The sequence below is a fragment of the Triturus cristatus genome, chromosome 2_2 (assembly GCF_964204655.1).
Source record: "Triturus cristatus chromosome 2_2, aTriCri1.1, whole genome shotgun sequence".
Classification (NCBI taxonomy): Eukaryota; Metazoa; Chordata; class Amphibia; order Caudata; family Salamandridae; genus Triturus; species Triturus cristatus.
In genome coordinates this window covers 845,335,920-845,361,140 of record NC_140582.1, presented here as the reverse complement: position 1 = coordinate 845,361,140, position 25,221 = coordinate 845,335,920, and positions in this window count along the sequence as shown.

Sequence of the window (25,221 nt, the reverse complement as noted above, 5' to 3'; positions counted from 1 at the left end):
CCCAGTTTATGTTATCCGGAACACGCAGGTCCAGTATGGGTAATATAGGAACTACACGACAGCGGTAGGTGTGCTCCGCCACCGCGATCACGGTCATTGGCCACTATTGAAAAATGCCAAATTGCGGTAGAAACCACCTGCCCCCGTGTGTGACACTGCAAATGACAATGCCATTGCAGCCAATGGGAACTGCGATCACGGTAGTGCAATACAATTTTGAAACTCGTGGTAGGCGTGCTCCACTGCCGCGGTCCCGGTTATTGGATACAATTGAAAAATGTAAACCAGGCAGACCTATTGCAGCAGCAGAGTACCATTGAAACAACCCCAGGGGCCTATAAATGTCTTTGAGAGAGCCTCACATGTCAATTGCCTTCAGACACTGCTGCCTGCCATTCATCACCACCAACTGCTGCTGTTCCTGTATACTGGACCCAGTGAAGCGAGAACTGAGAACATCAGGGCCTGTCCCTTCACCACAGAGGAGCTGGAGGTCCTGGTGAACGAAGGCCTTGCACAGTATGGGAGGCTATATGGTGCCCCAGATGTACTGGTAAGTGTCTGAGTAAACGTTTGAGAGTGCTCAGAATGCTCACATGATGTTACTGTGCAGTAGTATGTGCCTGTGAGTGCAAGATATGCATGCATAAATATTTTGTCTATAGCATGCTCCATACATGGCCTAATTAGAATTGCATTTGAGTATGTGGAGAGAATGGCAACATGGACACTGTTATAGCTCTTCTTAAGCCAAAACAAACACACATTGGTTTGAGACTGGGTAATGTAAATGCGTGATACTCTACGTAGCATGCTGACTTCATGTCAATGGGGTGTGTAGCCTTATTTCCACAGATCCATGACTGCATTGAAGGATGGGAGCAAACTGTGCTTTGGCAGTCATACAGTTACACTGCTGGTTTGAGACACTCGAAGTCTGAATAAACATTGCCTGTGCTATGTGATGTCATAGTCCATAGTCTCCATATGCTCATTTGTGACATTACAAATGTATTTTGGCCAGAGGGTACTGAATAATGTGTGTACAGTTTTCAAATTGACCCTATGGTGATGTGTCCATTCTGCACAGGAGTAAAATGCCTGAATGTAACACTCTTGGTGGTAATTTACCAGACACATCAGATAAATGTGAGGTGGAGATGTCATCCTTCTATTGATTCTATGATGTGTTCAGTCTCGCATGTGTAGGCACTGTTTATCCTCTCATATTGTACATGCATGTGATTTCTCATGTAACCTCAGTGTGAGGCCCTCTGGCATGCACAGAAACTGCCCAATGTTACAAGGACCCATCACTAACAGGACTGAGTTAAACATATGTGTTGTCCACCACCCTATTTCTCAATGAGCTATCTTAGGCCTGAGGATTGCACAAGACAGGACTACACATTGTGAGAAGAGTGTGAGAATGTAAGATCATGTCCCTAAATGAGACCACCATGACACATGTAGCCATGCACTGGTAAAGGACATTAAGGGGTGTGTAGTGTTGGACACAGTGAGTCTGCCACGACACATCATTTCCTATGTATTGTATGTCATGCTCACTCACATACTGCTTCACAGATGAGGGCCATTTTCACATTGGTTGCTGTGCTGGCACTCTGCATGTTTATGAGATGGCCATGTACTGTGTCCATCATCATACATGTATACATGTCTATGAGATTATTTGATGCAAGTGTACAAAGTGGCATGCTGTATGGCATCTGCTCAACATTTATGTATTAGTGTGCTATGTATTTTCATGCTCCTGTACTGACACACAGTGGTACACAACACAGTGTCACTGAAAGTTCCTCTTCTTGTCTCCCATGCCTACAGCTTAAGGTCCATCAGTGTAAGGCGATATAGAGGGCCATTGCACGCAAGGTGCGGGCTCTGGGTGTCTCCAACCGATGGCATACACACTGCCACAAGAGGTGGGATGACATCTGCTGGCTGAGCAAAATCTTGGCAGACATGACGCTGGGGGTGCTCCCTCGGAGTGGCAGGTTGGCGCGTAGGAGCATGACACCACTAATGGCCCGCATCTTGGCAGTGACAAGGCCAGAGCTGTATTGGCGCTTGTGGGCCCATCAGCATCAAGTTGGCGGTGAGTATTGTGCAAAGAGTGACTATGAGTTTGAGTGACTGCATGAATACCAACTCTGAGCCAGTGCGGAGCTTTGTAATGTCTCTAGTATGATGCAATGGCTTCTAAGTGGCCTCTGTGTTGAGGGCAGCTGTTCTGCATTTGTACAACATTTTGTTTCACATGTGTCAACAACCCATGAACCTTGTCACATTTAATCATCTTGTAATATTCAAAAGTCACATTGCATTAATGTTGTCTGAACTGAGACCTTCCTACACAGGATAATCCATTGTGTGAAGTGGTTAACCCAGTACACTTGTGAGACTTGTGTGCGCTGTGTGACTAGCTCAATAGTGTGCTCATGTGATGATGTGTCAGTGGCTACAGACATGCAGGGATGTGGACTCAGGGAGCAGTGAGTTGATAAGGGTCACACCTGTTCCACGGGTCCCTTTTTTCACAATCATATAGAGGACAGCCCTATTGTGAAGTATGCTAGCCCAATATCAGCAGCATGGCATTACATGGTGTACTTACCTGCCATAGTGAAAGCATGTGCACACAGGTGCTTAAAGGGTAGATGGTGATGATTGCATTGATTATTGGCTAATGTACCTTTGCCTTTTGGGCACATGACAACATGACTGGGATGGTTAGACGCTGTGTTTCAAATGCAATGTAGCAGAACCCGGCTATGCGAAATAGTTTAGGCACTATGGAGTGTCAGTCCTCAGTTCATGTGCAATGTGGAGGGGGTCTTTGTACATCAGTGCATGGTTAAGTTGTGGCTAATGCTTTTAATCAGTGTGTGATTTATTGGCACATTGATGTGTCCTCAATGTCATCAGTCAGCACAACATATGGATGTCATATGCCAGACTCTAGGTATTGTCACACATTAGCTGTCCTTATGGAGTCCACCAACTTCATCATCAACAGCAGACACAATCCTACCTTGGATCAATGAGGGACTGTTAGGGCCTTGTGGACCTGTTGGTATGTGACATGTCACAACCTATGAAGGCCTTGCATTCACTTCACATTATCATGCTTAAGTGCTTTGTGTCTGTGACTACATTGTGCAATGGTGCTCATTGGCACTTCATTGACAGATAAGATGTGGCCTTGTGACATATGCTGCAGTATGAGTGTCATAGACATCGACTGGCAGTGAACAGCAGTGAGCATCATGTTGGTGTGTATTCATAGATGTGTGCTGTGCACACCAGATAAATTGTAACATCTACACAGCTGACACCAATGTACAACTGTAGTTTAACTTCTAAGCCCAACGTGGTGGCTATCAGGAGCTTGTAGCCCTTGCAAAAGGACATATTGGAGTTTGTATCTGTGGTGTTCCCTTAAGGAGACTCCATATGTGACAGAGACAATATGGCTTGATGTATAGCTATCTCACCTACAGGCACGTAGGTATCCTTACAGACAATAGTATGTGTGGTTATAGGGAGGCACAGGCCCAGCTTTTTGGCTGTGTGTAAACACCACATGGAGCATTACTATCAACTATGCATGTTTCCATGTATCATCTGATGATTACATAAATGTAGCATATACTGAATGTACATAGAGGAGTTCAACATGGGAGTGCCATTTTAAAGTTGGGTGCTTTGCTGGCATATGATGTTTGTGAGTATGGCACTGCACTGAACCTATGTGTCTGTCTCTTTTAGCATCTACCAAGGGCAGGGAAGGACGGGGGACCGACACCAGTGTGGAAGCCATTGGCATGACTGCTACACAGGAGTTCAGGGACACTGAGGGGACCAGCGTCTCAGAGGGGGACAGGAGTATCCTTGATGATTCCCACCCCGAAACACCAACCTCCACATCTTCAAACTCCAGGGGTGACTCCTCGGTGTTGGCGGGCACAGGAAGTTCAAAATCTGCATCTTCTGCCTCACCTCGTCCAGTGCCCACCCACCCAGATGCTCCCCCAAGTGCTGTCTGTGCATGCAGCCATAAGAAGGGTGGAGCCTCCTTCTCCCCAGGCACTGCTGCCCCTGCCCCTGTCTCCCCTGCTGCCCTCAGTGTGGAGGCGGTAGACATTTTGCACCAGCTGTGTGTTGTTGCGTTCATGGACGGCATTCATTCGGACGTGGGTGGTCTACACCGAAGTGTCCAGTCTTTTTCATCCACAGTGACGGCAGCCATTCAGCAGTCCCAAGTTCCCAGTCAAGCTCCTGTCCCTTCAGCAACCACCCTGCCAGTGGCACCACCTGACGAGAGTGCACACATGCCAGAGCCATCAGGCACCCAGTCATCCACACGTAGCACACAACAGCAGCAGTCTAAGCATACCAGAGCACAGACACCATCACCACAACACAAAACGGGCACACATGAGTGCAAAACAAAAAGTCCATCACATGACACTCAGGGACATAGGGCAAAGAAGCATGCATCCACATTACCTGCATCAAAATCCTCACCATCCAAGGGCACTCCCATCCCCACACCTGATCCCAAAGACACACAAACACTTGCCCTGTCTTTTGTGAACCTCGTGCCTGCCACAACTAAGTTGAAAGACATTCAGAAGGCAGATCCACCCAAAACTTCAACTCCCACCCACACCCCTGTGAAGCAGGGACAAGAGAGCAAAGTGGGGGCTTTAGCTCAGAAACAGGGGAAAAAGCAAAGCAACACCCAGTGTACCACCAGGTCCAGCAAATCCATATGTGGAGAGGCACCTGCACCTGCTACACCTTTACGGAAGGATGAGGCTGTTGTGCCAACCTCTCTTCCCACTCCGGCCAAGACACTTGTGGGATATAGGATCCGTAAACAGTTGAGACCCATTCCTCAACATTCCCCCTCAGCCAGTGAGCCTCCACACAGAATTTCACCATCTCCACGTGCCACCACTCCACCCAGTCCGAGCAGCCCTCAGGCTCTCACATCCACAGATCCCTCTACCTCAGCCAGTTCTCTCCCTCCCAGGTCCAGTCCTCCAACTGGCCCTGACAATCAGCCACCCCCCAGTTCAACTTCAAGCAAAAGTTGAAGCCAAGTCCCCCTCCCCACACCACTGCGGTGTCTGGACTGCCCATTCGAAGCCCCTGACCTGTGGTGATTCCCATGGCAGTGGACTGTGTTACCCATTTCAGTTTTGGGTTCTCACGCACTCATGTGTGGTCTAGAAAGTTGTACTTGCCAATGGCCTTGCTGTTTTGCACTTTTGATGCCCATTTCCTGTGCAAGTTCTCATGCATACATGTGCGGACTAGAAATTTGGACTGGCCAATGGCCTTGATGTTTTGCACTTTTGATGCCCATTTCCTGTGCAAGTTCTAATGCACATATGTGCTGACTAGAAATTTGGACTGGCCAATAGCCTTGATGTTTTGCATTTTTGATGCCTATCCGGAGATTATGTAATAAAGACTGTTACTCATGTTGTCTGCTTTGTCAATGCCCTTGCTAAATAATAAGTTTAATGTATGGGTGTATGTTCATGTGACCCATGCTCTGTATGCCACATTCACATTGGCAATTACTTGATTGAATTTTTCTCAGGTTGCCAGAGGTTACAGGCACTTTTGTGCTTCTTGACTCTGAGGCTTGAGAGTGCAATGATAGTTGTTTGTGATGATCTACTCATATCCTAATCATTCTATTGTCAGGTTTGCACAATGATAGACATGTCATATTAGGATGTAGTACCACAGCAGAAGTAAATTCTATCCACAGGATAACTTTCGGGGTGGCCAGGGTCCATCATATCTGTGGAATATTTCTTGATGTGTGAACAGCAGTGTAGATGTGTAGTCATTTTGTGTAAGCCTGTTTTCATAGTCACAGGGGTACATTAGAATGTGTGCACTTGAGTAGTCATACAGTGTGATTGGCCTGTCATTGTCAGATGTGTTGAGGTGTATGTACCCCTGCACATGACACCTACACACATGTATGATCCAGGTAATGAGTGCCTGTTTGTTTATGTTATCAGACTTGTGCTTCGGATTGTGGGCACATGTAGGAGTTGTAGTTTGAGCAATGTGCAGTATGTCGGTGTGACCTTACAATCCTGGGGTACACCTACTTGTTGTCGCTGTCAGTTGTGAGTATGCAGAGTGTGTCACTGCAATGTCTGTGTTGTGTTTGTTGATTAGCCATGGGTCTTGTTTACGTTTGTGCTCACTGTGCTGACCTGCTCAGCCACACTGACATTATATGTGACTTTTCTCATACATTGCTGTCACTTGACACATTTTTGGGACAAGTATAGTATGTGTTATAAAGAGTCATACCATCCCCTATAGGTGCTTTTGATGCCTGCAAATTGTGAGTTATGTGTTTTTGCACTGGACACTCCTCACCTGTCCAATACTGATGTACACACCACTTCAGTCTCATGTCTTCCACCCCATGCCTTGCCAGTGTTTGACCCTCCCCACCACTTCATAGTGTGACACTATACTGTGGGAAGATATTCTGGGGCAGATTTATGATCCCTGGCGCATCCCTGCAAATCAGCATGGATGTTCCAGGGAAGATGTATCATGCAAGTTTGCCCTTGCGCCACCGCAGATGCGCCGCATTTACAATGCGGTGCATCGTGGCGCAAGGACAAGCAGATGCGTGACGTATCTGCCGGCGTAAGGTTGGCGCAGTGCTGAAGTTGTGTCGCAAGCACGACGCAACTTCAGCACTGTTCCAATCTACCCCATACCTAACATGGTGCGTCAAGCCTTACGCCTGCTTCAAACAGGCGCAGGGTTTTGACGCATCAGCGTTGGGAAAGTGACTCAGTGAAATCTTATAGATTTCACTGAGTCACATTTCAGGGGCGTTCCTGCGACGGAACGCCCCCCCCCTGCGTGGAAACGCCCACATGAAACCTGACGCAGGTTTCATGTGGCGCAGGGCTTTACACCGTGACGCATCTCCATAGATGTGTCACGATGTAAATAGGGCGCAACGTGGCGCAGGGTTTACGCCGCCGCTGCGTCATAAAAGTGACGCAACGGCGGCGTAAAAGTGACGCAACTCCAACATAGATCTGCCCTTCTGTGTACATGACCAATGTGCCACTCAGGACATTATCACAATTTGTTATGCGGTATTTTCTTATAATTGATTGCAGTCATGGTTGCTCATGTGCAGTGCATATGTTTGACCAGCACAGTCCTCTAGTCATGTTGGATGCATCTGGGTTTTACTGATTTTTGCAGCTGTGGGTGATGGCTAAGGTGTATTTCTGTTTGCTGAGGTACTGCAACCCTTCCTGAGTGTGATGTGATCTGTGCCCTGTGATGATTTGTGGTGTAGAAGTTCATGGTGGAGCACTCAGACATGTGTAATACTGGTTGTGTTGGTTTTCACACACTGCTTACTGTGCATGTACTACTGTCAGTTTATGTTGTCTTGTACTTGCCTGGTGTGCATCCCCCTGATGTCCAGCTGAGTTTGGTATGTGATGAATTGGTATGTGCATATGTTGTGTTTTTGTTGTTGATGGATGCAGTATTTGGCCTGTGTTGGCTCTTTTCTACTGACAGGTGTATGAGTGTGTGAAGTTCTATTTACATAACATTCTGTGTGAGTAGTTTGTGCATTGTAATACATTCAGGTGGGTGTTGAATTTGTAGTGTGCATTTCATGTGTGAATTTCACATGCAGCAATGTGGAATCTTGTTCATGAGCTTCTTTTGAGTGCACGTTTGTGCTATGTCCTCCTATATTGGACCTGTCACTTGTCAGGGGTGTGCATGTGCATGCTTGTGCTACACATTGACACCATGCTCCCTTAATAATTGGTGTAGTGTGTATGTGTGTGTTAGCAGATTAGTCCTATTGATCACAGTTAATGTTCATGATTGGCATTTGATAATGCAATTTTTAATTGGGTTGGGGTATGTTGTCTGTGCATTTGTCCAGAGTGAAAATATTGTGTATTCCTCTTCTGTCTAGGGTCACATTGCCTATCCACTGTTTGCCTGCACATGGCTGAGCTTGTTGGACTTCTTTGGATGTTGTTTGTGAGATTTGTGTTTGGCTATTGTTTTTTGATCAGCATTGGTTCAGACATCCCTGAGTGGGATTCTGACATTTGTAGATACACACCAGGGTGTGTGATTGGTTATCAGGAAACTCGCAGGACCTTATTTGCACCTTTATCTGTGTTTCTCACAGGTGTTGAGTAGTGCAGGTGTGAGATGGGTAGGCGAGGGGTATGTGTGAAGGTCATACTTGGGTTTGAGAGTTAGGGAGTGTGACAATGAGCCATGTGTGTTGTGCTGGGGGCATACACATCAAGGTAGTTGACACAGATGTGGGGCTGGTCACTGTATGGCTTCTGAAACTTCCTATCATTCCTGGGCCTAGCCATAGCTTGTATTGCTGTATTCCAGAGATATTGCACAGATGTTACTTTAGTTTAATTTCAATCACTGTGCCATCCATGTCTGATTTGATGGCCTAAGTGTAGTGTATTATGTTCCTCCTCTTGCATGTCATGTACAAATACTAAGTGGCTTGCTCCATGGTTTTTCTACACTGTGCACTCTGCTTTGGGCTAGTCTATTTATTGTCATACATTGCTGCTGACTTATGGTGTGTGTATGTGGCAGAGTTTCAGTGTGTGATCTGTCTGAGGGACTTGACATGCAGTGTGAACAGTTCCATGGTTGTTAATATGCAGAGTGACTCTTCATTTCTTAATTTACTCACTTTGATTCACATGAGTGGAAGGCAGGTGTGAGGAGGAGGGTTGTCTGCGAAATAGTGCATGGATGGGGGTACAAGAGGAGCAAACAGCGTGGGCAGGAATAGATGTGGTAAGCGTGCTGTGGGCTGTGACCAACTGATGTGGGGCACCATGTGGGTAGGGTGAAGGTGGGGCCCTGGGCAGCTGCGCACACTGCCCATGCCTGGCGCAGGCCCTGCCTACTACAATGTGGGCATGTTTTTCCGGGTCTTCACCGCTGCGGTGACATGACTGGGACCTTGCAGTGATTTCTATGTTGATGGGTGACCCCGATGCAGAGGTGGCAATTTCTAACAAGCAGGACATGTGTAAGAACACTAGGGGATATATTCCTGTCTCCACCAGGGTGTCTGATGTAGACAGGAAATGTATTTCAGCACAACAGTTGTGTGTTGTGGTTGTATGCGGAGATGTGTTATTTACTTACCTGCGGTGTTGACTGCGGCGTCGTCTTATCTGCTGGTAGTGGATCAGGTTCAACAGTGGAAGGGCTTGAAGAGTTGGATCCATGTCGGTCAGGAACAATTGAAGGTGCCCCGGATTCGAGCTCCTATCTCCACAGTTGTGCTGCCACCGTCTCCGAGTGGCTGGTTTTTCCACCAGCACCGCGGGTGTGCCAAAAATCGCCATCCTAATCAGCCCCTATGTTCTCGACCGAGTCTGTATTACCTCTATCACAGGCATGATCAGAGGCAAGCATGCTCCCCACTGTCACCTGTTGACAGTCTATGATGGTGACAAACATTATTATTATGATGAGCGATTCACCGAAGGAACTTTGGAGAAGCAAGTGTAACTATTAATGAATGAATGTTAAGTTGACTTAGTTGAACAATAAATTAGTGCAAGAGAGAGAATTTGTGAACATTTTAAAATGTGGTCTTTTGTAGCATAATTGCAACCTGCTACTGGCATGTTTTGTTGCTCATGCTAACAGAGCCTACAGTATGGGCCCATCTCTGACATATTTTGCTGCATTTTATTACTTGAGATAAGAAGTTGTGAAATAGATTGCTCATGGGAAGACTAGCAGTTTTGTTTAATAGAGAACAATTTCTAGGTCTTATGAGCTTGGCTAAGGCCCCGGTTTGTATTCATGGTGAGTATTATGTCATGTGATCAATGCTAGAAACATGTGTGCAGTAGAGTATAAATGTAAGTCCTGCCTGTTCTTGGGGAGCTGGTCTCCACCAATGATTTCAAGGGATCCCCTTGTCAGCTCATTCTTTGATTCACAGACTACTGATTTTTCTTTTGTCAATAAACATTTTCATACCAAGATGTGAAGTGAAGCATCCTCTTGGTGCTGTGCCCTGTGGAGAGATTGCCTCCTGTAATGCTGCTTGAAACATATTCTGGGCATATCCCACAGTCAGTGTCACCAACTTTTTCAAAAGCTCAATCAAGAAACCATTTGGCCCAGAAGCTTTGCCTGATTGTAACTGGGTCACTGCATCTGCATCGTCTTCTTCTGTTACCCAGTATCTAGTATTTCTCAACCTTCTTCATCAACCCTAGGATTCGGTGGTTCATTTATGAACTCTGTAATTTGTATTTCCATTCCTGGAACCTGGATTTGTAAACGTCCTTGAACTAACCTGCAACCTTCTCTGCTATTCAGAGCTTAATTTGAGCAGGTGGTTGCAAGTGAGGCCCACCGGCACTTATTTTCGTGGACTGGCACTTATTTTGCCTCCTCAGACTATGTCCTACAGCAAGAGAGAGGGAAAAACTTAAAAGAACAAAAGAGGGAAAGCTTGAACAAGAAAAAGACAGAAAACCAGTGACAAAGAAGGAAAGAAAGAAAGATTTAAAGAACCTGCAAGAGTCAGGGAGTGTCTGGTGGTGGATTATAGAGACATATGTGGAATCACAATTCAGCTGCCTTGGTATTGCGAAGCCCAGCCATTCACTAGCACCGTCCGCCAGTTTCTGACCAAAACCTTTGCCCCAGTACTTATTCTTTTAAAAATTAAGCAGTGCTGCTATTTATTTGTCACCCTCTAGCAAACTACCTTGCTGGACATTTGGGATTCAATTACTGGAATCATCTCATCTACTAAGCCATGCCTCTCATCCTGCGAGGTGAACAGCATAGCCATTAGTCTGATGCTCTTTATCAAGAACTTTACATGTCTTACTATAGATGCTGTCCATTGAGCGAGAAGAAAGTAACCAATCCTCAAATGGGAGGCATGGGCTTCAAATAAAATGAAAAAGCAGTATTGTATCTTATATCAAGCAATCCCATTGAGTCTATGATCCCTTTTAGCTTGCTAATGGTTCCATAAATACCCTTACATTTTGATGACCTGTCAGAGTCATTATTGACCACCAGCCTGAATCACCACCTATTATTTGTATATCCCCTGAGGTTTGTAATGGTAATGAGTCAATTTGCTCCAATAAAATTTTCTGTCATTGCGTCTGGACTGATATTATTATTTACTTTTCACCGTTCCATTTCCCAGTCTCTGCTGCACAGCAGCCCGAAGCATCCACAGATCCACTTGTTCATCTTACATGTGGTATCAATTTGTATCTAGTCTGACCAATCAAGGAGCAAGCATTCTCCACTAAGTGGCTTTCTTACAGTAGTATGATTATGTCTCTGGAGCATATGCAGTACCACACTACGATATCCTTCTTACCCAGGCTGTTAAATTTCAACGTGATAAATTTCAGTCGACTTACCACCCTCCCTCCCTCCTCAGACTGTTATTTTAGCTCATTTGCATGAATTAACAACTTCTGTCTGGCAAGGTGCACACTGAACCCCATCAATCTGGTTTGCCCATGGAACAACATTAACTACCTCCCAACCTACTACAATCATTTGCATGGAGGGCTTTCAATCTTCCATCTCCCCAGTGCCTGCGGCCTCTGTCGCTCTAACATATCGTCAACAGTGTTTAAACTAGAGCCCCTGTTTGACTTGATATTATAACTACACAGTAAGGCACCTACCCTCATGGAGAGGAGAAGGCAGTATCCACACTGTGCTTCTCCATTACAACACCCCCTTGGATCTCATCAGTTTTAAATCATGCCCTTGTACACAATGTATATATCACCACTCAGTAGCAGGGGCTAGAAGCCAGACAGTTATTAAAAATGACTGTAATTAATCCTCTCCTCCTATATTGCTTAGCTTGCTGTAGATGCGAGGACCATCATCCATTGCGTGGTTCTATCACAACTCCTAGAGGTCTGAGTAGGATCCTAGTCCTCCACCCTTCCATCCCAGTCTCACCAGTTGCCCCGCTGGTAGTCCCTTCCACATTCCAGTTCATGTCCATTAAGTCTTCTCTCTCTTATTGCACTGGACTTCCATTCAGCCTTTCATTCGGATTATCTGAATAGTTTCGGCTTAATCGCGAGATCGAGACTTTCAAGGTTGCCTGATGTCCTTAGGGCATTCTGCTCCTCTGTTATTCTGCGGAGAGCACCATCCCTCTAGCCATTCCCACATTTTATCAGGGGAAAAATATGATTGGTTTTCCCTCAGGGATTATCTCATGCCGTGCTAAAAAGAGCATCATGTACTTAATTTCATGCTTCTGCAGTTGTCTCTTTACTATATGAAACGGGCGCCTCTGTTCAGCGTGTGTGAAATCTGGAGAAAGCAATATTTTTGCATTGTCCATCTCTATCAGTCCCTTCAGTCTCACTGCCTAGAGTATGGTTTCCCTCTCTCTATAATTTAAGATTCTCGTTGTTATTGGGGAGGAGCAATAGTGCTTCTGGTCACAGATCGGTATCGCGGGTATGCCCATAGACTCCTCAGTGACAAGGTCAAGTTGCATTTACACAAGAGCCCACCAAGGTGTATAACAGAAGATTCAATGTGTGCTAGCACATGCAGTTTCTAAGGGATGGATTGCAATCTAGGATGGGAATTTCCCATCGGAAATGAACCCAAAGTTTCTTGCATTTTAGATAATGCCAAAAAATTCTCAAGAATCGACTGCCTTCCATCAGAGTGTGGCCCTTTTGTCTCGTGAATAGGTTCAGTTTTAGAGACTCTCCCCCTATGCACAGCTTTCTCCTTGAGATAACTAGCCCTCTAACAGAAATCATAGGTGAAGGACAGCACAGACATACTTAATACCTCGCCAGAGAAACAATTTGATCCTTCTAAACAATTTATGGTAACACTTGCTATAGAATCTCTCCACACAAACTTCCCGGAGATTGCAATTTTAAGGGCAGTGGACTGTACGTTCACAAAGAGTGACTGGTTCCACAATATACAATAAACATTTGTGTCACAATGTTTGAAACTGAACAAAAGCTTTATGGACAGGTATCTGGTACTTTCCACTGGGGCTACCTTTGCCTCCAGACTAGTGAAGGACTATATCAGACAATTTAAAAAGGTCGCCTATAAGAGAAAAATATCAGTGTGATGTCATTCTATAGATGATGCACTAAGCATTTGAGAGAGAATCCAAAATGGCCTGCTAGACTTTTTAAACTTGCTATGCTCATAGCATCAAAATGTACATTTTACATGGATGTACAGTAAAGACGCAATAACTCATTTGGACCTGGTATTTACTCCCATGAATAGGCTACTCACTACTAACATGAACATAAACCCCATAGATTGGAATGTACTACTTTGTTAACAATCCCAGCCCTAAGAAACCACTTATCAGTAAGGCTATTCTTCTGATGTGAATAAAATCGCAGTGATGTCTGTGAGCTCTTTAAACAAATGACTACCATGGAAAGGAAACTAAATGATAGGGCATTCCCATGGAAGGCAATAAGAAATACCTTTAAGTGTCTCCTTAATTGCCCTTGTGAAGCCTTTTTGTAAACCAAAAAAACAAACATTTGCAATGCAATAGGTCTCACATTCACGTGAGTTTGAGCTATTGGCATTGTAAATGACAATGCATTTACTTAAGTTTTGGGTTTGAAAACATAAATAAAAGGCATTGTCATTTAGAATACTAATAGCTTAAACTCATGCAAATGCGAGACCTATTGCATTGCAATAAAGGGACTACTCGACCGCTTGTTAGATTGTAAATATCAGAGGAAGAGACCGGCTTGCGACGTCTTCAAAGTAGTGATAAATAGTTCAGTGAAGAAGATGTGTAAGTGTTGTGAATTACACACACACCCAAAGTGTGAAGTGAGAGTTACATATAATCCAAGCTAAAAACACTAACAAAGCACTCCAACACCTTTTGCTCTGTGACTACACTGTTGCGGGTCAGGAGGAAGAGCGTTGGGGGGGGATATTTCCTGCCCTCTCCGTGATTTGAGTGTGCAGTGTGGCATTGCGTAATGTTGTTTCTATATTTGGCCTAATAAAAAACACTCCAGCTGTAGTAGGACCCTGCCTTCACCTTCTGGTGCAGGGTGGGCTGTGCTTTATGTTCAGGCATGGAGTGAGGGATGGTCTCGGCTGCAGCTCTGGCCTCGTACAGTGCCCCTGCTATTACTAGTAAGCGAGAGGCGCTGAGGTGGTGGTATTGGTATTGGTGGTGGTGGTATTGGTGATGGTGGTATTGGTGGTGGTGGTGGTATTGATGGTGGTGGTACTGGTATTGGTGGTGGTGGTGTGGTGGCGGTATTGTTGGTGGTGGTATTGGTATTGGTGGTGGTGGTGTTGGTATTGGTGGTGGTGGTGATATTGGTGGTGGTGGTGGTATTGGTGGTGGTGGTGATATTGGTGGTGGTGGTAGTATTGGTGGTAGTGGTATTGGTGGTGGTATTGGTGGAGGTGGTATTGGTGGTGGTATGGGTGGTGGTGGTAGTGGTATTGGTGGTGGTAGTGGTGGTGGTTGTGGTATTGGTGGTGGTATTGGTGGTGGTGGTGGTGGTGGCATTGGATTGGTGGTGGTGGTATTGGATTGGTGGTGGTATTGGAGGTATTGGTGGTGGTAATAGTGGTTTGGTGGTGGTGGTATTTGTGGTGGTGGTGGTATTGGTGGTTGTGGTGATATTGGTGGTGGTATTGGTGGGGGTGGCGGTATTGATGGTATTGGTGGTGGTGGTATTGGTGATATTAGTGGTGGTATTGGTGGTGGTTGTGGTATTGGTGGGGTTGGTGGTGGTATTGGTGGTGGTACTGGTGGTATTGGTGGTGGTGGTATTGGTGGTGTTGGTGGCGGTGGTGTTGGTGGTGGTGGTATTGGTGGTAGTATTGATGGTGATGGTATTGGTGGTGGTGGTGGTATTGGTGGTGGTGGTATTGGTGGTGGTGGTGGTGGTATTGGTGGTGGTATTGGTGGTGGTTGTGGTATTGGTGGGGTTGGTGGTGGTATTGGTGGTGGGGGTAATGGTGGTGGTTTTGATGGAGGTGGTGGTATTGAGGGTGGTGGTATTGGTGGTGGTGGTGGTGTTGTTAATAAAACAGGCTTTTAAAAACAACCTGTCAGGTGGCTTTAGTACAGATGACATGTAGCACAGATGTGCTGTTGTCAGCTTCAGCCCATTACCACCGGATTATGTGCTACCTGGAATTCACATGATTTAATTCGCTAATAATTTCTAAAATCATTTTTCTTGGGGGGTTGAAACAGACACAAAATAATGCCAGGTTAAAGAGATTGAAAGAAGGGTGTTACGGGCAGTTGTGCTGCTTAAAAAACAACCAAGCTTTTTCAGCTGAAGCAACACATGTCCGGCCAGCAGTAAGAGAAACTCAATAAAGTAAATAGTGCTTACAAACTTAATAACAGGTCCTGTGTAGCAGCTGAAGTAAAAGGGCCAGTCGCCATGGGAGGGTACAAATGAAGACAAGGCTGTACTAAGGAGGGACTAACAAGCCTATTAAGGAATCCAAAGGCAGCATTTACGAAAGACAATGACACAAGCCAATGAAAAATATGGGAGGAGAGTGGCATACTCAACTACAGCAGTCTTGCAGAGCGAACAGCGCATGCACACTGCTGCTAGGCTCGACCTAAAAACAAAGGTGAAAACAATTATACTTAAGACTACCTAAGATCCCCTGGCACATAGAATTAGGGAACTCATTAGAAGATTCTGTCTTTGGCAGGGGGGGTTTGTATGCCAACTGAAGCCCTGTGCCCCTTCGTAACACCCCCTGGCCGCTTGCCGCCTTGTCCCCTGATTGGGGGGGCCAGTGGCTACCCAGGGGGTGACCAATCCGGTGTGCCCCCTCTTTCGCTGGCTTTGCTGCGGCGGGGGTGGGCCCCAGCCTCCGGGCGGCGTTCGACCCGGGCCCCTATTGGGTGTAGCTGCACCTCCCCGGCCCGTGTTTCATAGTGAGGTGATGTTTTTTTTAGTACAAAGAACCCACAATGCCATTGTCAGATGTCAGGGCGTACCCATGGGCTTTTGGAGAAAGTGGGATGCTGTGTGTAGGCCCATCTGCACTGAGTGCTTCTCAGTGCCACAGAGGCTAGCGGTGCATATCAAGTCTTTGTGTGGCCTGGTGTGTGGCCTAGTGAAAGTCTTTGCACCTGTTGAGGCTGTGCTATGCGATGCTGCATGAACAGGAACTAGTTTCCCGACCAAGCTCATCAATCGACTACAACGCTTCCAAAACGCTTCGGCACGACTGATCCTCGATGTACCACGACACGGCCACATCACCCCCCACCTGATAAACCTGCACTGGCTCCCCGTCAACGAGAGGATATCCTTCAAGCTCCTCATCCATGCACACAAGGCACTCCACAAGACCGGCCCAGCCTACCTCAACAGACAGCTCTTCTTCAACACCCCCAACCGCCAGCTACGCTCCGCCGACCTCTCACTCTCCATCATCCCGCGCATCCAAAAAACAACCACCGGCGGGAGATCCTTCTCCCACCTCGCCACCAAGACATGGAACACCCTCCCACTGAGCCTACGACAGACCCAAGACCTGCTGAACTTCAGGAGGATACTGAAGACCTGGCTGTTCGATCAGTAGCGGCCCCACCTCCCCCCCCCCCAGCGCCTTGAGACCCTCGCGGGTATGTAGTGCGCTTAACAAATGACTGATTGATTGATAGATTGAGAAGTCCCCATACTCTAAAAAAGGTTCAGCAATAGTAGTTGCCACCTTGGATTTCTGGATATAACTTCCCTGGCCCTTGCCCGTGTCCTCGCTAGGCAACTGAGTTACCATGTTGTTGTAGCCAAGACCTTTCCTTTGTGAGTTTGTGATTTGTGTTGGAGTAACAATATCTTAGTAATGTGTTTGCTTTAGACAACCATATTACAGAGAATCTTTCTGGAAACCAAGTTAATTGGAAACATGAAATTTGAACTGTTTCTTGAGCTAGAGTTTTATAGCCAAAGACTTTGGGGACTATTTTCAGTCTTTTTGAACTTGAATTCCTTTTTGGTGAAAGGATTGTATCATCAAAGCACACTTACTTATGATATGTGTATATAATGGGTCAAAGGTACAAGAGATGTTTAGTATGTGATACATGTGTTATTAAGATTGGGAATTACAGATTACTTATGAATTGTCATTACTTTTCAGTTGCCCAAAGGACACATCAGGAACTAAGCAAATCCGTATAAAGTTAGTGGTCATTATCTTGCCAATAGGGAAGGAGTTCAATCAGTGTTCCAGTTTCAGGGAAGAAGGCTCCATACTCAACTCAATAGTGCACACATACAGAAAGCACTGTATGTGTGCACTGTTCAGTTATTGTTAATATGGTCTTTAACAAACTGTCTGTTTCGATGCACCTGAGGCTGTAACGCTGGGATAATTTTCTGAGACCATTGCTGACATTTTTAAAAGATACGTTTTTAAATTGTGACTTTTGCATGCTGCAGTTTTCCTGTTCAGTGGGTGTTAGAAGTGGATTCGTTCTGCTCTCCACCTTTCATTTTAGCGATGGTCGCAATTTTGGAAGGATTTTAAGTTTGCAATCTAATGTTTCTCTTTCGGGTGGTGATGTGAAGATGGGCTGCCCTCTATTTAGGAGGACTGGTTGCGAGTCTTCACAGAAGACGTGCCAAAGGTATATGCCTAGTGCATTGATCCTGCCCCTCCCCCAGCACATAAACTGCACTACGGATTGGCCTTCAGGGTAAGTGCTGCCCTAGGGGGCGGGGTCTCTGATGAAAGCTGGCAGTTTCTCATGTAGTTCCTGTAAATCCTTATTGTTTGGAACGTATAATCGTGAGGTAGGCTTACATCAACATGATGTCATATCTGCTAGTTGCAACGTATGCTCAGATACCCTCTTTTCTAAAAAGTGTCTCACTGTTTTATGATAAATACTTGTTCACGTCCTAAGCATCATTTGGAAGCAGTGGCGTAGCATGGGGGGGGGGGGGGGGGGGAGGCACAGGGGCGGGTGCAATATTCTTAGGGGCAAAAAGGTTTCAAATATTTTTTTTTCGTACTACTCATTTTCTTTCTTTTACAATGATGCAGCAGGAAGTGCTAATGGTCTATGGGCTAGGGGGTGCAATATTTCCCTTGCATTAGGTACTGGCAACCCACGCTACACCGCTGTTTGGAAGTATGGGAGTGTATTATGAATGAACCACTGGATCTACTTTTTCAAACAGAGTCATAGTTACAGCCAGGGCCGGACCCTGAAATCACCAATGCTGTTCCCTCCAACTACCTCAAGATTAAAGACTGTTAGAGCACAATATTGCTTTTTCATCCTTAGGGCTGCATTATAATCATGGGTAGTTTGCGTCCGCATCTAATCCTTTATTGTGCTTACATTGGGCCATTAGATCATGTACTGTAATAACATGAAGAGTGAAGTGCTGGGTATATTTCAGTATAATGTGAAGAAATCAACGTTGCAATTATATGTGGCTAGACGAAAACCTTAGAGTCTAGGGTTCATATATGTAGCTAACAAATATTTTTGCAATTAATGTTGCTTATGCATTGTATTGATTTGATTGTGTTCAGTAATAACGTTTATTTATATGTATGCTTTACAGAATTATGTGCCATTTCTTACGTTGGCCGATTCTGTAGGCCTGAATTGTATTTCTCCCTGAAAGCTCTCGTATTAGACTTGCTCGTGAATTTCATGTGCATGTGGAATTTGTTCTTTCTCACTTTTCTGTTGCAGGGGAGAAATTCATCCTTGTTAGTTAGAATAATGTCTTTGTTTTAGGAGTTGGGCTTAGGGAGGAGAAGATACATTGAACGGTAATACTGATAATGGGGGACACTGTTCTTTCTCATAGGATAGAGCCTGGGAATCAAGGTCATCGAGCTGAGGCCTGGGAGCATTGCTGTACATGGAAAATTACCTATGAGGAGGAGGCTTGCTTGGATGGGGTGATGCCAAAATGTATTCTGGGACGCTATTTGTAGCTGTTGTATTGAAGTTAGGGACAGAGTCTGGGGGGACTTTTGCTTTGCCTTAATAGAGGGAGCATCTTAGAACGAGCTCTGTAGCTGTATGCCACTTGACCCATTCCAACGTGAAAGGACCTCTTAGGAAGCCTTCACATGCTGACGCCTTTACCGAACTTGCCTGGAGAATGATAAGTAGGCATGTCATGTTAGTGCTAGAGTAGGGACAGACTAATGCTTTTCACTTACGAACCCCCAATGAAGGGAAACTTGGACGTTCGAGCCATCATCTTCTGTATACTGATTATCAAGCTGATTATTCTGTGCATGTTGCACCGCCTTAACTTCACTCGTAGGTTTGGCTTTGTATTAGTTCTGATGCATTTCTACACCCTCATTTTGAGGTGCTTGTAAGTCCAATTGTTCTTGGCTTTGTAATAAACTAACAACTTGATTGGGATTCTGTGATTCTTCAGAGTCATAGTTCATTGGAACAGTAATGATTGATTGGCTAACGATTTTCCTCCCCTCCACACTTACATGCAAACAAAAAGAGACATTGGCCCAGGTGAATGAGTAAATGAGGAACGTGGTACCCGGCTCCTTCAGTTGGTAGCAGAGGATGGTTGTCTCATGAAGTGAGGGGAGAATCTAGAAAACTCCAGAAAATACTTAGACCCCGAGAGCCCCAAAATAGAGCCCAATGGACGAGTGGTGAACGACGGACTTTGGCAGAGACTGGCGGAAATTGATGGTGCAGCGAGAACAGCAGTGAACAGAGGACTGAGTATCAATAGGGATGCGTTGTGTGTTAGATAGTGGGAGAGTGTTGATTGTATGATGTCTGGCAGAATTTGTGTGAATGTTAAGTGAATGTGGTTTCGAGCTGGACGTGGTCCAAGAGTTTTGTTTTGATTATCAGGCTACAAAGTAGCCTAAGATCCCAGGATTTATTTGTGGTGTAGAAAACACCGATTTGTTGTAATTGTCTGACTGTTGGTTTGAAGGGATGTCGTGAGACGCTATTGGCAACCTGAGACAGGGAACTTTGTGTGAGGATCGTGTGGGAAACCTTGAGTACAGGGGTGGACTATATCAATTTAGGTGACCAGCGCAGGTCGAGTTTCGCTCTCTGTGAATGTTCTTGAGTGATTGAACTCTATCGATTTTTTAAAAAGACAGACAATCCCTGTTTTTGATGATTGTGTGAGCAAAAGCATACGAAGAAATCATGAAGGGGGTGAACCGCTGCGAGGAGGAAAAGGTGACGTCAGAGTGTGCCGTGCTGCGATAGGTCGGTTGGTGTAACGTGGCCCTAGGATTGGTTGATGATCATCAGGAAGTTGAAGTGAAGAATTCTTGTTGACTGAAGGGAAAATTTGATTTAACTACCAGATGTTTTAAGGTATTACGTGATCTCTGCAGGGGGGAGACAGGGAAGTAGTAACTTGAGTAGATGAGGAAACACTGCCCGAGGATACCCCAGCACATTACATGGCAACAAACATAGGACTCCATACTATAGTTTGGCTCCATAAATGGCACAAAATCACTGAAAAAGAGGGGGATTTGGCTTTTCTACGTTATGGGTCATTTTGATTGGAGGTGTTATATCAGTTGAGGGGAATGATGTCTTCATTACGGCCTCCACCTAGACCAACACAGTTTGTAGCATTAGACGCTTGGATGTGAGCAGCTCAGGCAAAGAACAGGGAATGGTGTCAGGGGAAGATAAGGAAGGCAATGAGGCCTATCAGGATGCACAATGGGATTGGTAACGCCACAGACAGGCTCTAGCCCAGGGGTAGTGGGGAAGATTTCAGCAAGAGCAGAAGGGACAGGGATAACAGCATTTGGAGGTGCGGAATCAAGTGGAGTCAGTGCTGCTAAACGGTTACCAGAAGCCCTTACGGTACCGGTCACCATCGGACCTGTAGTCTATGTGTATGATTCGAATTTAGAGGAAAATGCTAGCCAACAGCAGACAGGGTTGGAAGAAAGGGTCAACTTTGGGGGGAATGTGACGATGAATGGAAATGGTCAATTTTTGGTGCCTGTAGAAGCTAGTACCTCATTGCCAGCGACATCAGACCTGTCAAGAGTACGTATGGGATCTAGTACTATATGATCTGTGTCATTGGTGAATTCAAATTCAGATTTGAGAATGTGGGAAGCTCCAGTTAGAGGACCCATGGGAAGGATACCACAGATAGGGGCAAATCAGGGAACTCCTGAAAATCAGCATGTCTTCCAGTCCCCAGCATCAGAAAATCAACAAAGGATTCGGAGCGGTGAAGGAGAAGGACAGAGTAGCATGTCAAGTCAGGGCACAATCAAGGCTGCAGTAAAGGCGAATTTGTTAGACGTAGTGAGATTGAAAGCAGAAGTGGATGAAATTGTCAGTGGGAGTTTGCCTTTGGAAAGGATAGAACTGTACGAACAGGATGAGTTATTGTTTGTGGCAAAGAATGCTACTCGTAAAGCAAGGAGAGCACATGAGGAACTGACATAATTGGCCCAAAAATATGATGTAGATTTGTCCAAAACTAAAATGCTACAGGGAAATCACAAGTTAAATTACAGTGATCAAGAACTAGAAGAAAAAAGAGTCACAGGTTTGTAAATGCACATTCGGGAGCTGGCCATAGGGATACGCGCATGGAGCATGCTTGACAAATGGGAGGAAAGGTGGTCACAAAAGAAGAGCATTAGGAAGGAGACGGGGAAAACACTGCCTCCAGGAGGGGGCATACCAGGAGTTGAGGCTTACCCATTGCAAGAGGTACCAAGCGGAGGGTATATGCATGTGCCTTGGAGCAGGGGTGACTTGGCAGCGTTCACAAATGATTTTCCTCAGCTGAGGGAGAAACCTGCTGAATGGTATAAGCAAGTCAAGCGCTTTGTAAAGATTTCAAAAGTGCTGTGGATTGATTTGAAAACATTATTTGACTTTGTGGCTCCTAGTGACTTATGGTATGCTTGTAAAATTGCTATCGATTGGCCTTCTACTGAACCAGAGATCCTGTAACTCATGGTCCTTCACCTTTAGTCTTGAAAAAATTTTAACAGGTAATTACATGGTTACAGTCTAAAATTGCCCCACAAGATATCTATTGAGTCAAGATAGATGGAACCACTCAAGAGCCTAAGGAATCAGTGCATGCCTACTATGAACAGCTTTTGCAAGCCTTCAAGCAGTACAGCGGGTTAGATACTCCAGACCATAAAGATATGGGACAGTTTGTTTCAAAATTTATGCTAGGATTGATACCAAAGATTAGCATGATGATTAAGTAGCATTTAATCTGCTGGCAAATCAAGTCAGTGGATGAGATCCTACGGTATGCCAGATATTGTAGTGATGAAATGGATTCCAAGCACAGGAGAATGAAGGACAAGTTGATGTTGGTTCAGATGAGACATGCGAACAGAGTAGAACACGCACGGATAAATGGGGGAACTTTAGGTCAGAATCATGGGAACAACCAAGGAGGAGTTCAGAATACCTCGAACAATATAGGGCAGGAAAAGGGAACAGGGACATTTCCCAAGTTAGGTGCAGACATCAGTGCATTAAAATAAACCACTGCTTGTCATTATTGTCACAAATTCAGGCATTGGAAGCACGAGTGTCGAGCAAATCTAGCAAGTCAGGTACAGGAAGAAGAGATTGTACCAGTACCTGATGTCATAAACACTGTGACAAGACCTAGATACTTTAATGGAGGGGGTGCGAATCAATTAGTACAAGTACTCCAACTTCAGAGAATCTCACAGGGTAACTGAGCATATCACCAAATGCCCTTTATGGAAACTCTAGACAGATTTGATCTGGATCTGTCACAATGACGATGCCTGAGTGTGGAGGAAGACTGTACCTTTGGAGCAGTCTTAGAGGTAGACCAGAGTGGACCGCATGTGGAGGCAGATGTAGACGGTCATCCTATTACATTCTTGATTGATACTGGTACTACCCATTCTACTGTGAAATCTGCAGTAGTCCCAAATCCACCCCTCTCGAGACAGTCGATCCAGGTTGTAGGAGTTGCCAATAGGAGAATGAAAAATCAGTTGACAGAAGAAATACCTGTGAAAATAGGAACATTCCAGGATCAATATCAGTTTGTGGTGTGCGATTCGAGCCCAGTCTGTTTGCTAGGATCAGGGGCCAGATGTACGAAGGATTTTTGCAGGCGCAAATGGGTTTTAGACCAGTGGCCCATGTACTAATCCTATTTTGCGAGTCGCAAATCAATTTGCGACTTGCAAAATAGGATTAGCGACTCGCTATTAGGAAGGGGCGTTCCAAGGGCGTTCCTTCCTAAGAGCGACTCCTTAAGCTATGTAAGAATGTTTTGCGACCGCAATTGCAGTTGCAAAACACTCGCAGTTTACCACCCTTCTCAAAAGGGTGGTAAAGCACTCGCAAGCAGCGTGCGCAAATATTTTTTAAGGGCAGGCAGTGGTCCCAGAAACAACTGCCTGCCCTAATAAAATTAAACTGAAAAGTATCATTTTTATTTTTTAAATGCATCCCGTTTTCCTTTAAGAAAAACAGGCTGCATTTTAAAAAATAAAAAATAAATGCTTTATTTAAAAGCAGTTCCAGACACGGAGTTCTGCTGACCCCAGCAGGCCACCATCCCAGGGAGTGCCAGCCATTCCCAGTGGGGTCCCAAATTGTGACAGCCTCATTAATATGCATGAGGCATGCAATTTGTGACCCCATTGGGAATCGCAAACAGTGTCTCAGACACTGTTGTGCATCCCAATTAGCAAGTCACAAATTGCGAGTTGCAAATGTGACGTAATTTGAGACTCGCTAATTGGTGGGTCGTACATCTGGCCCGAGATCTCTTGTTCAAACTGAATTGTACCATCTATTGTACGCCTAGGAGAGTAGAACTGCAGACTAATGATGATGACATTGCATTCAAACTGTCGAACCAGAATCACTGTGTAGACATGTTTCCCATGCTAACAGTGGAAGACATGCCAAGTGACTTGAGAGACACCGTGTCACCTGTGGTATAGGACTTCACATGAGAAGAAATAGGACTGATTTGAGGAGTTGAGCCAATCCGCATACAGATCAAGCCAAATGCCGAATTTCCAAGAACGCCTCAGTACAACCTGACCCTGGAAACGGTGGCAGGGATTACACATGTAATTGAGTCCATGATCGCGCAGGGCATCCTGAAAGAGATAATAGCAAGTCTGTGCAATTCACCCATAATGGGATTGCAGAAACCGAGCGGCAAATATTGCATTGTCCAAGATTTAAGGAAGGTAAATTAGATTGTGATTCCATGTTGTCCTGTGGTACCTAATCCATCTGTGATCCTATTCCACATTCCTTGTGAGGCTGAATGGTTCACTGTGATTGATTTATGCCAAGCGTTCTATTCGATACCCTTACATGAGGAAAGCCAATTTGTACTTGCTTTACGGCTGAAGAACATGGTGTTGTATTCCACAAGGGAATACTGAGAGTCCATCCATCTTTAACCAGATCTTGAAAAAGAGACAGAGGACGCTTGTAGGGAGGATATCATTGCTCTATTGACTCACTTGGCAGAAAATGGACACAAGGTGTCCCCGAGCAAACTCCAGTACTGTTTGCCTGAAGTCCAGAATTTGGATCATCGCATTGAGAAAGGTAAGAGAAAGGTGACGCAAGATCGCATTGAGGCGATTATGAAAATGAATCTACCTACCACGCAAAAAGAAGTCAAGATGTTTCTGGGAATGGTTGGCTACTGCCGACAATGGATCCCAAACTTTTCACTGAAGATGAAGCCCTTACGGAGGTTGACACACAAGGATGTGAGCGATCTGGTACCATGGGATAATGACTGCTTGGTTGCCTGTGTCACGCTCCAGCTCTAGGAATGCCTGATCACAACAAAGCATTTTCATTATTTTGTTGCGAGTCGGAGGATTGTGCTCTATCTGTATTTACCCAGGTTCATGGGAGTGTACGTAGACCAGTGCCCTACTTTTCAGCTACATTAGATCCAAAGCTTCAGTATTGACCGTATGTCTCAAATCCGTTGCTGCAGCTGGTGTCAGCATTGAGAGATGTGAAAGTATTGTGGTGGGTCATCCTCTTACAGTTTATGTTCC